The sequence below is a fragment of the Akebia trifoliata genome, chromosome 16 (assembly GCF_017979445.1).
Source record: "Akebia trifoliata isolate Shusen 1 chromosome 16, ASM1797944v1, whole genome shotgun sequence".
NCBI classification, from domain to species: Eukaryota; Viridiplantae; Streptophyta; class Magnoliopsida; order Ranunculales; family Lardizabalaceae; genus Akebia; species Akebia trifoliata.
The window spans coordinates 29,590,850-29,605,958 of NC_141390.1; the positions used below are offsets into that span (position 1 = coordinate 29,590,850).

The 15,109-nt window shown below is 33.7% G+C and overlaps 1 long non-coding RNA gene across 1 annotated transcript; it reads right to left on the reverse strand.

The window, feature by feature from the left end:
• Positions 1-684: 684 nt before the first annotated feature.
• On the reverse strand, positions 685-11,300 carry LOC147383381 (uncharacterized). Its single transcript, XR_015173959.1, has 17 exons — positions 11,137-11,300; positions 10,915-11,058; positions 10,671-10,838; positions 10,410-10,576; positions 9,346-9,512; positions 9,128-9,251; positions 6,784-9,012; positions 5,901-6,325; positions 4,868-5,035; positions 4,605-4,772; positions 4,436-4,555; positions 4,145-4,329; positions 3,881-4,048; positions 3,692-3,784; positions 1,610-1,744; positions 1,446-1,519; positions 685-1,021 (listed from the first exon to the last, which is right to left on the reverse strand). It is a non-coding gene; the product is annotated as an uncharacterized LOC147383381 (long non-coding RNA).
• Between the last annotated feature and the right edge of the window lie 3,809 nt (positions 11,301-15,109).

Consider the following 15,109-nt stretch of genomic DNA (forward strand, 5'->3'; position numbering starts at 1 on the left):
CTACTCATTGTAGAGATCATTCTCACCAAAAATCAAATCATTCCGAAACTTTCAACCCATATAAAACAAAATAATTAGTCATGGCATATAAGAGGTAATATCCTTTTAAGTATAAAGGCATACTTGTCTATGCCAAAAAAGATAAGTGCTTATCGTTTCAGCCCAAAAATTAAGCATCAAAATAGTGTTGAATTTATTATTTCATCATTAAACGTTGAAAATTAGTGCAAACAAATAGCGCCTTAGAATTAGAACAAGACGAGACGTCAAAAGGAGTTTTAAAACTCAACTCGTCTCTCGTCTCATTGGTGGACGATACCGAGACAACTCGGACGAGATTAAAAACCATTGTTACAAGAACAATTATAAACCTTTGCTTATCGGGGAATCCCCAAAATTTTATTTTATTTTGTTAATGTTCCCTCATTATTGTCTAGCTCACCACTTTTCATTTGTTGTCGAACTCACTACTTTTTCTTTATTGTCAAGGTCACATTTTTATATATGAACTAGACAAAATTTTAAATTGTTGAAACCCACCTGAAATTGAAATAGATAACAAAATAAATAATGCGATATGATCTAACATTTTAGAAGGAAATTCTCTTCCTCGTAAAGATCAAATCCGCACTTTCGAGTTAGTTCTTTAATCATACAATCCTCGGATTGGACTAATTTGATTGATGTCTCCAACTCCATATACATAAAACAATCTGCTCAAAATTACAAATAGAATTGATGTTTACAACTCCAGACATAAATCAATTCTCTCAAAATTACAGGTATAATTTGAAACACAGAAAAAACAACAACAAAACTATGTGACAATTGATCAAATTTCGTATTTAATTAAGTTAGTTCAGGTATTGTACGGTCCAGATATGATGATCTTCGTTGTCTTGAGCTCCAAATCCACAAATTTATCGTCTCAAATCGCATCATAATGCCACCCTGAGTTTAGGGACAAGAAGTGTCGTGCACGAGGGGGGTCTCATTTCCAACTTTGGGCCACCCATTAGACCTACACACAAAAAGTCTGCCTGATTGATAACTGCTGGTTGCTAGTTTATATAATAATTATCGATGAAATCTAGAAGATTGTCGTGTTGGATTTGCCAATGTTGTAATCTATGTGGACCCAAAGACCCTTTAATAAGATTTGAACCTTTACAAAGTTAGTAAGACTAATCTAAATCTCTTAAAACTATTATTGTCAAATTAAAAAAGACTCGGGATCCATAAGGGTGACCTATTTTTCTATACTAACATACGGGTGACCTACGTGGCACGTATTGGTTGGAATTTAAATACATTGGGCTGCACGAAAAATAAATAAAATAGTTTGGTTAGAAGTCCAAATGTGTTTTAAACTCTAACCAAAATGTGTCATCTAGACGACTCATACTTGATCTTGATTCATTAAAAAATATAGAATAATTTCTTACCTGCCAATTTTGCTAATGTGCTGAGATATGCAATTCAAATCCCAAGTTGTTGTTGGCCACCACTTGAAAAAGTCCTATTTCGGAACAAAAATGAAATAATCCTAGAATGAATGAACCATGAAATTGAAATAGGGAACAAAATAAATAAAGGGACATGATCTAACCTTGTGGCGCTTTCAAATTAATTCTTGAACCGTACAATCCCCAGATGTGACTAATTTGATTGATGTCTCCAACACTCCATACAATTCTCTCCAAATTACAAGTAGAATTTGAAACAGAGAAAATACAGAAAAAATCTAACTCATTTAATTGATACATAGAGAAAAATAAAATAAAAATGATACTAAACTATGAGCCAATTGATCAAATTCGCTATTTAAGCTAGTTCTAGTATTGTACGGTCCAGATCCGATGATCTTCGGTGTCTCAAGCTCCAATTCTACAAATCGATCCTCCTAGTCGACTTTGGCTTATGCTTGTTGCTCTTCATATTTTAATGAAGATCTAGCTATGGATGTTAAACCTCAAAGACTAGTCATAATCTGACTATCCGACATGGTTAACTCAATCGACAACATGACGTGAAAGGTTCGAGAACCATAGATTTGTACTCCTCGAGATACACGGATCCCTCGAGATACACTTTTTTATGGGGAAGTGCAGCCGTGTATCCCGAGGAGCACAGATCTATGGTTCCCAAACTTGTCACGTCAGGGTAGTCGATTGAATTTGCCACGTGGGATAGTCAGATTATCACGATTATACCTCAAATGTTGATTCGTGGAGAGAGATAGAAATGTTTGAATGGGGCTATGGCATAGTGATATACATAAAGAAATTTTAACTAATCCACCATATAAAAATACAAAAAATAAAGGCAGATTTATCAAAACATGCACAACATTTCGAATATTTACCAAAACGGTACACTGTAGCAATTAATTCCGAAAACGGTAAATTTACCGTTTTCGGAATTATTTTTTTTACCAAAACGGTAAAAACAGTAAAATGTATTTTTTTTTTTACCGAAAATGCCCTTTTTTTTTTGACTAAAATTACGAAAATAAAATTGATTTCGGTAAAAAAAAATTATAAATACATATGATTGTTGGATTACCGAAAGAGAGTGAATCTTTTTAGTTGGATTTTCATTTTTTTAAGGTTAAAATTGTAAATATATATGTAAAACAAAAAAGGGTATTTTCGGTAAAAAAAAATATTTTTCGGTAAAAAAATAATATTTTTTTACTGTTTTTACCGTTTTGGTAAAAAATATTAATTCCGAAAACGGTAAATTTACCATTTTCGGAATTAATTGCTACAGTGTACCGTTTTCGAAAACTCTACCGTTTTGGTAAATTATTCAAAAATAAAACATAAAAATTGAAAATAAAAAATATCGTTATTACAGTTCGTATAAAACGTCAAGATAATTTATGAACAAGGAATGGGAGGTCTTCAGTTCAAACCCCCTTGTTCACACGATATCTGTGAACAAAATACGATACTCTAAGAGGTCAATTGCCTGGCCCCCTACAAGTCGGGAGGCCAAGTGTTCAGAATCTCATCATAAATAAATAAAAAGAAGATAATTTATGACCATGACTATCAATCTACTAATCGTCAATCAATCTTATCTAAAAAAAGACCTTCTAGACATTCCCATTTTTGTGAACATAGTAAGATTAATTGATGATTTTCAATAGCATGATAGTGTCGTCATCCTAAGCAAACCTAAGTTTTCAAATTGTGACAAGCCCTTCAATCTTGATCCTCTTTTATAAACTAATAAAAAATTAAAACCTATCATCTTTAACCTCATAAGATAAGATGACGATTATGAGAATGACAATGATGTTGAGATTATAACAATGATAACAACCAGACAACGATAACGATGATGATGACGACGACGACAAGACGATAAACTCATTTTTTCGTTGGCTTATAAAAAAGGATCAAGGTCAAGGGCATGTCATCGGTTGAAAATAGAGGGAGGTAGTATATATCCCAAATATTCACAAAATGAAGAGAAATTCATTTGCCTTTTTTAGGCTTTAAGACTTACTAAGGTTTATGGGTGCGTTGATAATAACCGGTTATCCCTCCACATGGCGCATCCAAAAACCTTAGTAATTCTCGGAGCCAGATTATATTGGTAAAACTATACCAACTCAATAAAATTTATGAAAAATCCATTTAAATGGTTACTTATAATATTATAGTACCTCTTTTTTACCTACCAATCTTGCTAATGTGCTGCGATATGCAATTGAAATCCCATGTTGATGTTGTTGTTGGCCACTACTTCACTTAAGTGATCACAATCTTCCAACCTATATATATCATCCAACTTATCACAATCTTCAACATAGATATATATATCAAAGAATTGAAATAGATAAAACAAAATAAATAAATCGATATGTTACCTTTTGGAAGGAAATTCTCTTGCTCGTAAAGATTAAATCCGCACTTTCGAGTTAGTTCTTGAACCGTACAATCATCAGATCTGCCTAGTTCGATCGATATACAATTGAAATCCCATGTTGATGTTGTTGTTGGCCACCACTTCACTTACGTGATCATAATCTTCCAACCTATATATATCATCCAACCCATCACAATCTTCCTACCTATATATATATCATGGAATTGAAATGGAGAATAAAATAAAAAAAACGATATGATATAACCTTTTGGAAGGAAATTTCTTGCTCGTAAAGGTCAAATCCGCACTTTTGAGTTAGTTTTTGAATTGTACAATTCTCAGATCTGCCTGATTCGATCAAGATGCAATTGAAATCCCATGTGGATGTTGTTGTTGGCCGCCACTTCACTTAAGTGATTATAATCTTCCAACCTATCACAATCTTTTAACCTATATATATCATGGAATTGAAATAGAGAACAAAATAAATAAAGCGATATGATCTCACCTTTTGGAAGGAAATTCTCTTGCTCGTAAATATCAAATCTGAACTTACAAGTTAGTTCTTGAACTGTACAATCCTCAGATCTGCCCAATTCGATCGAGATGCAATTGAAATCCCATATTGATGTTGTTATTGGCCACCACTTCACTTAAGTGATCATAATCTTCCAACCTGTATATATATCATGGAGAACAAAATAAATAAATCAATATGATCTCACCTTTTGGAAGGAAATTTTCTTACTCGTAAAAATCAAATCCACTCTTTCAAGTTAATTCTTGAATTGTACAATCCTCAGATCTGACTAATTCGATCGAGATGCAATTGAAATCCCATGTTGATGTTGTTGTTGGCCACTACTTCACTTGAGTGATTATATTCTTCCAACCTATACATATCATCCAACCTATCACAATCTTCCATCCTATACATATCATGGAATTGAAAATTGAGAACAAAATAAATAAAGCGATATGATATCACCTTTTTGAAGAAAATTCTCTTGCTCGTAAAGGTCAAGTCCGCACTTTCGAGTTAGTTCTTGAACCATAAAATCCTCAGATCTGACTAATTCAATCGAGATGCAATTAAAATCCCATGTTGATGTTGTTGTTGGCCACCACTTAACTCAAGTGATCATAATCTTCCAACCTATATATATCATCCAACTATGATATTCTTCCAACCTATATATATATATATAGGAGCGGTTCAGCGGCCCTAAAGTTTGCCAAACATTGTGCCAAACATTTTTCAAAACAAGGGTTGATTTTTTGTGAGGATGATCTCTACGGTGAAGAGATCATCCTCTCCAAAAATCAGCTCATTTTGAGATTTCTAACCCTAGTTTACAAATTGAAGAATCGTGGACCATCCAATTTTTGTAAATCACTTTTGATGGGGTTGGAAATTTCAAAATGAGCTGATTTTTGGAGAGGATGATCTCTTCATCGTAGAGATCACCCTCACAAAAAATCAGCTCATTCCAAAACTTCTAACCCATGTTTTGAAAAATGTTTGGCAAACTTTAGGGTCGCTGAACCGCTCCCTATATATATAGGGAAATGTTCAGCACCCTAAGTTTTACCACACACTTTAACAAACGTTTTTTGTCCTACATGGGTTAGAAGTTTTGGAATGAGTTGATTTTTGGTGAGGATGATCTCTATGATTAGAAGATCATCCTCCCCAAAAATCAGCCCATTCCGAAATGTTTAGCCCCATGTTTACACGTTGAAAAATCGTGGATCGTCCATTTTTTGTAAATCAATTTTGATGGGGTTAGAAGTTTTGGAATGAGCTGATTTTTGGTGAGGATGATCTCCTCACCATAGAGATCATCCTCACCAAAAATCAGCTCATTCCGAAACTTCTAACCCATGTAAGACAAAACGCATTTGTTAAAGTGTGTGGTAAAACTAAGGGTGGCGAACGGGACCCATATATATATATATATATATATATATATCATGGAATTGAAATAGAGAAAAAAATAAATAAAGTAACATGATCTAACCTTTTGCAAGGAAATTCTCTTGCTCGTAAAGATTAAATCCGCGCTTTCGAGTTAGTTCTTGAACTGTACAATCCTCAGATCTGATTAAATCGATCAATGTCTCCAACTGCATATACATAAAACAATCCCCTCAAAATTACAAGTAGAATTGATGTCAACAACTCCAAACATAAATCAATTCTCTCAAAATTCCAGGTATAATTTGAAACATAGAAAAAAAAAAACTATGGGACAATCAATCAAATTTCCTATTTAATTAAGCTAGTTCTGGTAACATATAGTCTAGATCTGATGATCTTCGTCGTCTCGAGCTCCAAATCAACAAATTGATCGTCTCAAATTGCATCATAACCCTGCCCTGAGTTTAGGGCCAATAAGTGTCATACGGGGGGTTCTCATTTCCAACTTTGGGCCACTCATTAGACCTACACACAAAAAATCTGCCTAATTGATGACTGCTGGTTGCTGGTTTATATAATAATTATCAATGTACAATAATTAATTTAATAATATTATTAACATTTAATAATTATAGATGAAATCTAGAAGATTGTCGTGTTGGATTTGCCAATGTTGTAATCTATGTGGACCCAAAGACCCTTTAATAAGATTTGAACCTTTACAAAGTTAGTAAGACTAATCTAATTCTTGTCAAATTAAGAAGAGTCAGGATCCATAAGGGTGACCTATTTCTCTATACTAACATACGGATGACCAACGTGGCACGTATTGGTTGGAATTTAAATACACTGGGCTGCATGCAATATAAAAAATATATAGTTTGGTTAGGAGTCCAAATGTGTTTTAAACTCTAACCAAAATGTGTCATTCGACGACTCATACCTGATCTTGATTCATTAAAAAATATAGAATAATTTCTTACTTGCCAATCTTGCTAATGTGCTGATCTTGATTCAAATCCTAAGTTGTTGTTGGCCACCACTTGAAAAAGTCCTATTTCGGAGCAAAAATGAAATAATCCCATAATGAATGAACCATGGAATTGAGATAGAGAATAAAATAAATAAAGAGACATGATCTAACCTTGTGGCGCTTTCAAATTAGTTCTTGAACCGTTCAATCCTACGATGTGACTAATTTGATTGATGTCTCCAACACTCCATACAATCCTCTCCAAATTACAAGTAGAATTTGAAATAGAAAAAATCTAACTCATTTAATTGATACATAGAGAAAAGGGAAATAAAAATGATACTAAACTATGAGACAATAGATCAAAAATTTGCCATTTAAGCTAGTTCTAGTATTGTACGGTTTGGATCTGATGATCTTCGTCGTCTCGAGCTCCAATTCCACAAATCGATCCTCCCAGTCAGCTTTGGCTTATGCTTGTTGCTCTCCATATTTTAATGAAGATCTAGCTATGGATGTTAAACCTCAAAGACTCGTGATAATCTGACTATCCGACATGGCTAATTCAATCGACAACTTGATGTGACAAGTTCGGGAACCATAGATCTGCACTCCTCGGGATACACGATTCCCTCAAGATACACTTTTTATGGGGAAGTGCAGACGTGTATCCCGAGGAGCACAGATCTATGGTTACAAACTTGTCACATCAAGGTAGTCTATTGAGTTTGCCACATGGGACAGTAAGATTATCACAATTGTACCTCAAATGTTGATTCGTGGATAGCTATAGAAATGTTTGAATGGGGCAATGGCAGAGTAATACATATAAATAAATTTTAACTAATCCATGATATAAAATTATGAAAAACAAAACATAAAAACTGGAAATAACAGATTATCGTTATTACAGTTCGTATAAAACGTTAAGATAATTTATGAACAAGGGGGAGGAAGTCTTGAGTTCAAACCCCCTTTTTCGCACGGTATCTACGAGCAAGATACGGTGCTTTAAGAGGTCAGTTGCCTAACCCCCTACTAGTCGAGGGGCCAAGGGTTCAGAACCCCGTCATAATTAAAAAAAAAAAGAAGATAATTTATGACTATCAGTCTACTAATCATCAATCAATCTTATCTAAAAAAAGACCTTCCCATTTATTGTGAATATAGTAAGATTAATTAATGATTTTTAGTATCGTCATAGTGTCATCATCCATCAATCTAATTAATACATCCTAAGCAACCCTAAGTTTTCAAACTGTGACAAGCCCTTCGATCTTGATCCTCTTTTATAAACTAATGAAAAATTAAAATAAATCATCTTTAACCTCATAAGATAAGATGACGATTACGAGAATGACAATGATGATGAGATTATGACAATGAATAATGACGAGACGATGATGATGATGATGATGATGACGACAAGACGACAAACTCATTTTTTCATTGGCCTATAAAAAAGGATCAAGGTTAAGGGCATGTCATCAGTTTGAAGATAGAGGGAGGTAGTATATATCTCAAATATTCATAAAATGAAGAGAAATTCATTTGTTTTAGTATCGTCATAGTGTCATCATCCATCAATCTAATTAATACATCCTAAGCAACCCTAAGTTTTCAAACTGGGACAAGCCCTTCGATCTTGATCCTCTTTTATAAACTAATGAAAAATTAAAATCAATCATCTTTTACCTCATAAGATAAGATGACGATTACGAGACTGACAATGATGATGAGATTATGACAATGATAATGACGAGATGATGATGATGATGACGACAAGACGACAAACTCATTTTTTCGTTGGCCTATAAAAAAGGATCAAGGTTAAGGGCATGTCATCGGTTTGAAGATAGAGGGAGGTAGTATATATCTCAATTATTCACAAAAGGAAGAGAAATTCATTTGTTTTTTTTAGGCTTTAAGACTTACTAAGGCTTATGGGTATGCTGATAATAACCGGTTATCCCTCCACGTGGCGCATCCAAAAACCTTAGTAATTCTCGGAGCCAGACTATATTGGTAAAACTATACCAACTCAATAAAATTTATGAAAAATCCATTCAAATGGTTACTTATAATATTATAGGTACCCCTTTTTTACCTACCAATCTTGTTAATGTATTGCGATATGCAATTGAAATCCCATGTTGATGTTGTTGTTAGCCACCACTTCACTTAAGTGAACACAATCTTCGAACCTATATATATCATCCAACCTATCATAATCTTCAACCTATATATATATATATATATATCAAAGAATTGAAATAGAGAACAAAATAAATAAATCGATACGGATCTAACATTTTGGAAGGAAATTCTATTGCTCGTAGAGATTAAATTCATACTTTCTAGTTAGTTCTTGAACCATACAATCCTCAGATCTGCCTAATTTGATCGAGATGCCATTGAAATCTCATGTTGATGTTGTTGTTGGCCACCACTTCACTTAAGTGATCATAATCTTCCAACCTATATATATCATCCAACCTATCACAATCTACCAACTTATATATATCATGGAATTGAAATACAGAACAAAATAAATAAAACGATATGATCTAACCTTTTAGAAGGAAATTATCTTGCCCGTAAAGATCAAATCCGCACTTTCGAGTAGTTCTTGAACTGTACAATCCTCAGATCTGCCTAATTCGGTCGAGATGTAATTGAAATCCCATGTTGGCGGTGTTGTTGTTCACCACTTCACTTAAGTGATCATGATCTTCCAGCCTATATATATATATATATATATCATGGAATTAAAATAGAGAACAAAATAAATAAAGCAATATATATATATATAGGGTCCCTATCCGTGGCCAACAGTTTGGCAAACATTTTGGCTAACACTTTTTCAAAACATGGGTTAGAAGTCTTAGAATGGGCTGATTTTTGGTGAGGATGATCTCTACGGTGAGAAGATCATCCTCACCAAAAATCAGCTCATTCCAAAACTTCTAGCCCCATTTTACAAGTTGAAAAATCGTGAACCGTCCATTTTTTGTAAACCATTTTTGATGAGGTTAGAAGTTTTGGAATGGGCTGATTTTTGGTGATGATGATCTCCTCACCATAGAGATCATCCTCACCAAAAATCAGCCCATTCCAAGACCTCTAACCCATGTTTTGAAAAATGTGTTTGCCAAACTGTTGGCCATTGAACGCTACTCATATATATATATATATATTCAGCAGCCCTTTGCCAAGTTTTCTGCCAAACATTTTTCAAAATATGGGTTAGAAGCTTTCGAATGAGCTGATTTTTTGTGAGGATGATCTCTATGATGAGGAGATCATCCTCACCAAATATCAGCCTATTCCAAGACTTCTAACCCCATCAAAAGTGATTTACAAAAATTAGACGGTCCACGATTCTTCAACTTGTAAACTAGGGTTAGAAGTTTCAAAATGAGCTGATTTTTGGTGAAGATGATCTCTTCACCGTAGAGATCATCCTCACAAAAAATCAGCCTATTCCAAAACTTCTAACCCCATCAAAAGTGATTTACAAAAAATGTTTGGCACAAAACTTGGCAAACTTTAGGGCTGCCGAACCGGTCCCTATATATATATATATATAATGGAATTAAAATAGAGAACAAAATAAATAAAGCAATTTGATCTCACCTTTTGGATGGAAATTCTTTTACTCGTAAGGATCAAATCCGTGCTTTCGAGTTAGTTTTTGAACCATACAATCCTCAGATCTGACTAATCCGATCAAGATGCAATTGAAATCCATGTTGATGTTATTGTTGGCCACCACTTCACTTAAGTGATTATATTCTTCCAACCTATATATATCATCCAACCTATCACAATCTTCCAACCTATACATATCATGGAATTGAAATTGAGAACAAAATAAATAAAGCGATATGACCTAACCTTTCGGAAGGAAATTCTCTTTCTTGTAAAGATCAAATCAGCACTTTTGAGTTAGTTCTATAACCATACAATCCTCAAATCTACCTAATTCGGTCGAGATGCAATTGAAATCCCATGTTGATGTTGTTGTTGTTCACCATTTCACTTAAGTGATCATAATCTTCCAGCCTATCACAATCTTCTAACTTATATATATCATGGAATTGAAATAAAGAACAAAATAAATAAAGCGATATAATCCTACCTTTTGGAAGGAAATTCTCTTGCTCGTAAATATCAAATCCGCACTTTCGAGTTAGTTCTTGAATCATAAAATCCTCAGATCTGACTAATTAGATTGAGATGCAATTGAAATCCCATGTTGATGTTGTTGTTGGCCACCACTTCACTTAAGTGATCATAATATATATATATATATTAGGGAATTGAAATAGAGAACAAAATAAATAAAGCAATATGATCTAACCTTTTGGAAGGAAATTCTTTTACTCATAAAGATCAGATCCACGCTTTCAAGTTAGTTCTTGAACCGTACAATCCGCAGATCTGACTAATCCAATCGAGATGCAATTGAAATCCAATGTTGATGTTGTTGTTGGCCACCACTTCACTTAAGTGATTATATTCTTCCAACCTATATATATCATCCAGCCTATCACCAATCTTCCAACCTCTATATATATATATATATATATATCATGGAATTGAAATAGAGAACAAAATAAATAAAGCAATATGATCTAACACACAAAAAATCTGTCTGATTAATGACTGCTGGTTGCTGGTTTATATAATAATTATCTACGTACAATAATTAATTTAATAATATTATTAACATTTAATAATCATCGATGAAATCTAGAAGATTGTTGTGTTGGATTTGCCAATGTTGTAATTTGTGGATCCAAAGACCCTTCCTTTAATAAGATTTGAACCTTTACAAAGTTAGTAAGACTAATCTAATTCTCTTAAAACTATTATCGTCAAATTCAAAAAGAGTCGGGATCCATAAGGGTGACCTATTTCTCTATACTAACATATGGGTGACCTACGTGGCACATATTGGTTGGAATTTAAATACACCGGGCTGCATGCAATATAAAAAAAATATAGTTTGGTTAGGAGTTCAAATGTGTTTTAAACTCTAACCAAAATGTGCCATTTTGACGACTCATACTTTATCTTGATTCATTATAAAATATAGAATAATTTCTTACCTGCCAATCTTGCTAATGTACTGAGAGACGCAATTCAAATCGCAAGTTGTTGTTGGCCACCCACTTGAAAAAGTCCTATTTCGGAACAAAAATAAAATAATCCCAGAATGAATGAACCATGGAATTGAAATAGAGAACAAAATAAATAAAGGGACATGATCTAACCTTGTGGCGCTTTCAAGTTCTTAAACTGTACAATCCCCAGTTGTGACTAATTTGATTGATGTCTCCAACACTCCATACAATCCTCTCCAAATTACATGTAGAATTTGAAACAGAGAAAATAAAAAAACAATCTAACTCATTTAATTGATACATAGAGAAAAAGAAAATAAAAATGATACTAAACTATGAGACAATCGATCAAATTTGCTATTTAAGCTAGTTCTGGTATTGTACGGTCCGGATCTGATGATCTTTGTCGTCTCGAGCTCCAATTCCACAAATCGATCCTCCCAGTCGGCTTTGGCTTACGCTTGTTGCTCTTCATATTTTAATGAAGATCTTGCTATGGATGTTAAACCTCAAAGAGTCGCTATAATTTGACTATCCAATGTGGTTACTTAATCGCCAACCTGACGTGACAAGTTCAAGAATTGTAGATCTGCACTCCTCGGGATACACAATTCCATCGAGATACACTTTTCATAGGGAAGTGCAGCCATGTATCCCGAGGAGCACAGATCTGGATGTTAAACCTCAAAGAGTTGTGATAATCTGACTATCTGACGTGGCTAACTCAATCGACAACTTGACGTGACAAGTTTGAGAACCGTAAATCTGCACTCCTCGGAATACAAGGTTCCCTTGAGATACACTTTTTATAGGGAAGTGCAGCCATGTATCTCGAGGAGCACAGATCTATGGTTCCCAAACTTGTCACGTCAGGATAGTCGATTGAGTTTGCCACGTGGGATAGTCAAATTAGCACCATTCTACCTCAAATGTCGATTCATGGAAAGAGATAGAAATGTTTGACTGGGGAATGGCATAGAGATAGTCAGATTATCACCATTATACCTCAAATGTTGATTCATGGAGAGAGATAGAAATGTTTGACTAGGGCAGTGGCAAAGTGATATATATATATATATAAAGAAATTTTAACTAATCCATCATATAAAAATGCGAAAAATAAATGATAAAAACTTAAAATAAAAAATTATCGTTATTACAATTCGTGTAAAACGTCAATATAATTTATAAACAACGGAGAGGTCTTGAGTTCAACTCCCTTGTTCGCACCAGTATCTGTGAGAAAGATACGGTGCTCTAAGAGGTTAGTTGCCTGACCCCTTACTAGTCGGGGGGCCATCAATCAATCTTATCTAAAAAGATTTTCTAGTATCGTGATAGTGTCATCATCCATCGACCTAATTACTACATCCTAAGCAACCCTAAGTTTTCAAACTGTGACAAGCCCTTCGATCTTGATCATCTTTTATAAACTAATGAAAAATTAAAACCAAATCATCTTTAACCTCTTAAGATAAGATGATGATTACGACAATGACAATGATAATGATGAGACAACGACGACGACAATGATGATGATGATGACAAGTAGTCAAACTCATTTTTCGTTAGACTATAAAAAAGGATCAAAGTCAAGGGGCATGTCATCAGTTTGGAAATGGAGGGAGGTAGTCTATATCTCAAATATTCACTAAATGAAGAGAAATTCATTTGTTTTTTAGGCTCTAAGCCTTACTAAGGTTTCTGGCTGCGCTGATAATAACCGGTTATCCTTCCACGTGGCGCATCAAAAAACCTTAGTAATTCTCATAATCATACTATGTCGGTAAAACTAGACCAACTCAATGAATTTATGAAATTTCTTTTTTGTTAATCTCTAAATTAAATAGTTGGGATCGTTGATTTCTAGTGTCAAAAAAAAAAAAAAAAAAAAATGAAATAATCCCAAAAAGAATGATCCATGGAATTGAAATTTGATATAGAGAAAGAAAAAATAAATAAATAAAGCGAAATGATCTAACTTTGTGAAAGGAAATTCTCTTGCTCTTAAGCATCAAATCCGCGCTTTCAAGTTAGTTCTTGAACCGTACAATCCCCAGATCTGACTAATTCGATCGATGTCTCCAACTCCATATACATAATACAATGCTCTCAAAATTACAAGTAGAATTGATGTCTACAACTCCAGACATAAAATCAATTCTCTCAAAATTACAGGTGTAATTTGATACACAGAAAAAAAAAAAAAAAAAAAAAAACTCACTCGCTCAATTGATACGCAGAGAGAAAGAAAATAAAAGCGATCCTAAACTATGAGACAAACGATCAAATTTCCTATTTAAGCTAATTCTGGTATTGTACGGTTCAGATCTGATAATCTTCGTCCTCTCGAGCTCCAATTCCACAAATCGATCCTCCCAATCGGCTTTGGCTTTGGAGTTGGAGTTGCGCTCCATATTTTAATGACAGATCAATTATTTGAACCAGTAAGATTTTGGAGTTCAGAAAATCGAAAACCTCACATCAGAGAACCTCAAATAAAGAGAGGAGCTATGGATGAACTTCCTTCAATGTTGATTCATGGAGGAAAGAGGACGAGGAGGTTCAAATCTACTTGAAGAAATCAAAATGATGATCAGAGAGAGAGAGAGAGAGAGAAATGTTTGAATGGAGCAGTGGCAGAGTGATATATAGAGAAATCTTTAACAAATCGACCGTTAACCTTCGAGACCACTAGCTCTGTTGCGAATTAAATTTTAAATTAATTGACCGTTAAGCATAACACTAGCTCTGTTTGCGAGTTAAATTTAAACCTGCCTTAAGAAGATTGAAGAAACAAACTACTTTCACTTCAATTTTTATATTATTTTTTAAAATTTATAAGCACCCCCCTCCACGTTTTGATAAATGTTTGAGTTCTCCTTGTATTTTCCAACAGATTACAAGGTCCTTTGACAATTGTCATATATAATACATAGAAAATATAGAAAATGACTTAAATATATCTTCAATTTCTAACAAAATAATATTTTACTTTTCATAGTAAAAATGAATTGACTTTACTCTTAGAGTACATTATTAAAGATATGAAATTATAAATTCATTTAAATGAAATTTTGATGGAGGATTAAAAGAATTTAAGATTGAAGAATGTCAAGTTTTGGAGAGAAAAATTAACGTTTTTGAGTAGAGGCTGAAGACTAAGGGCATTACATCATTTTCTATTAATTTGTTACAAGCATGGTT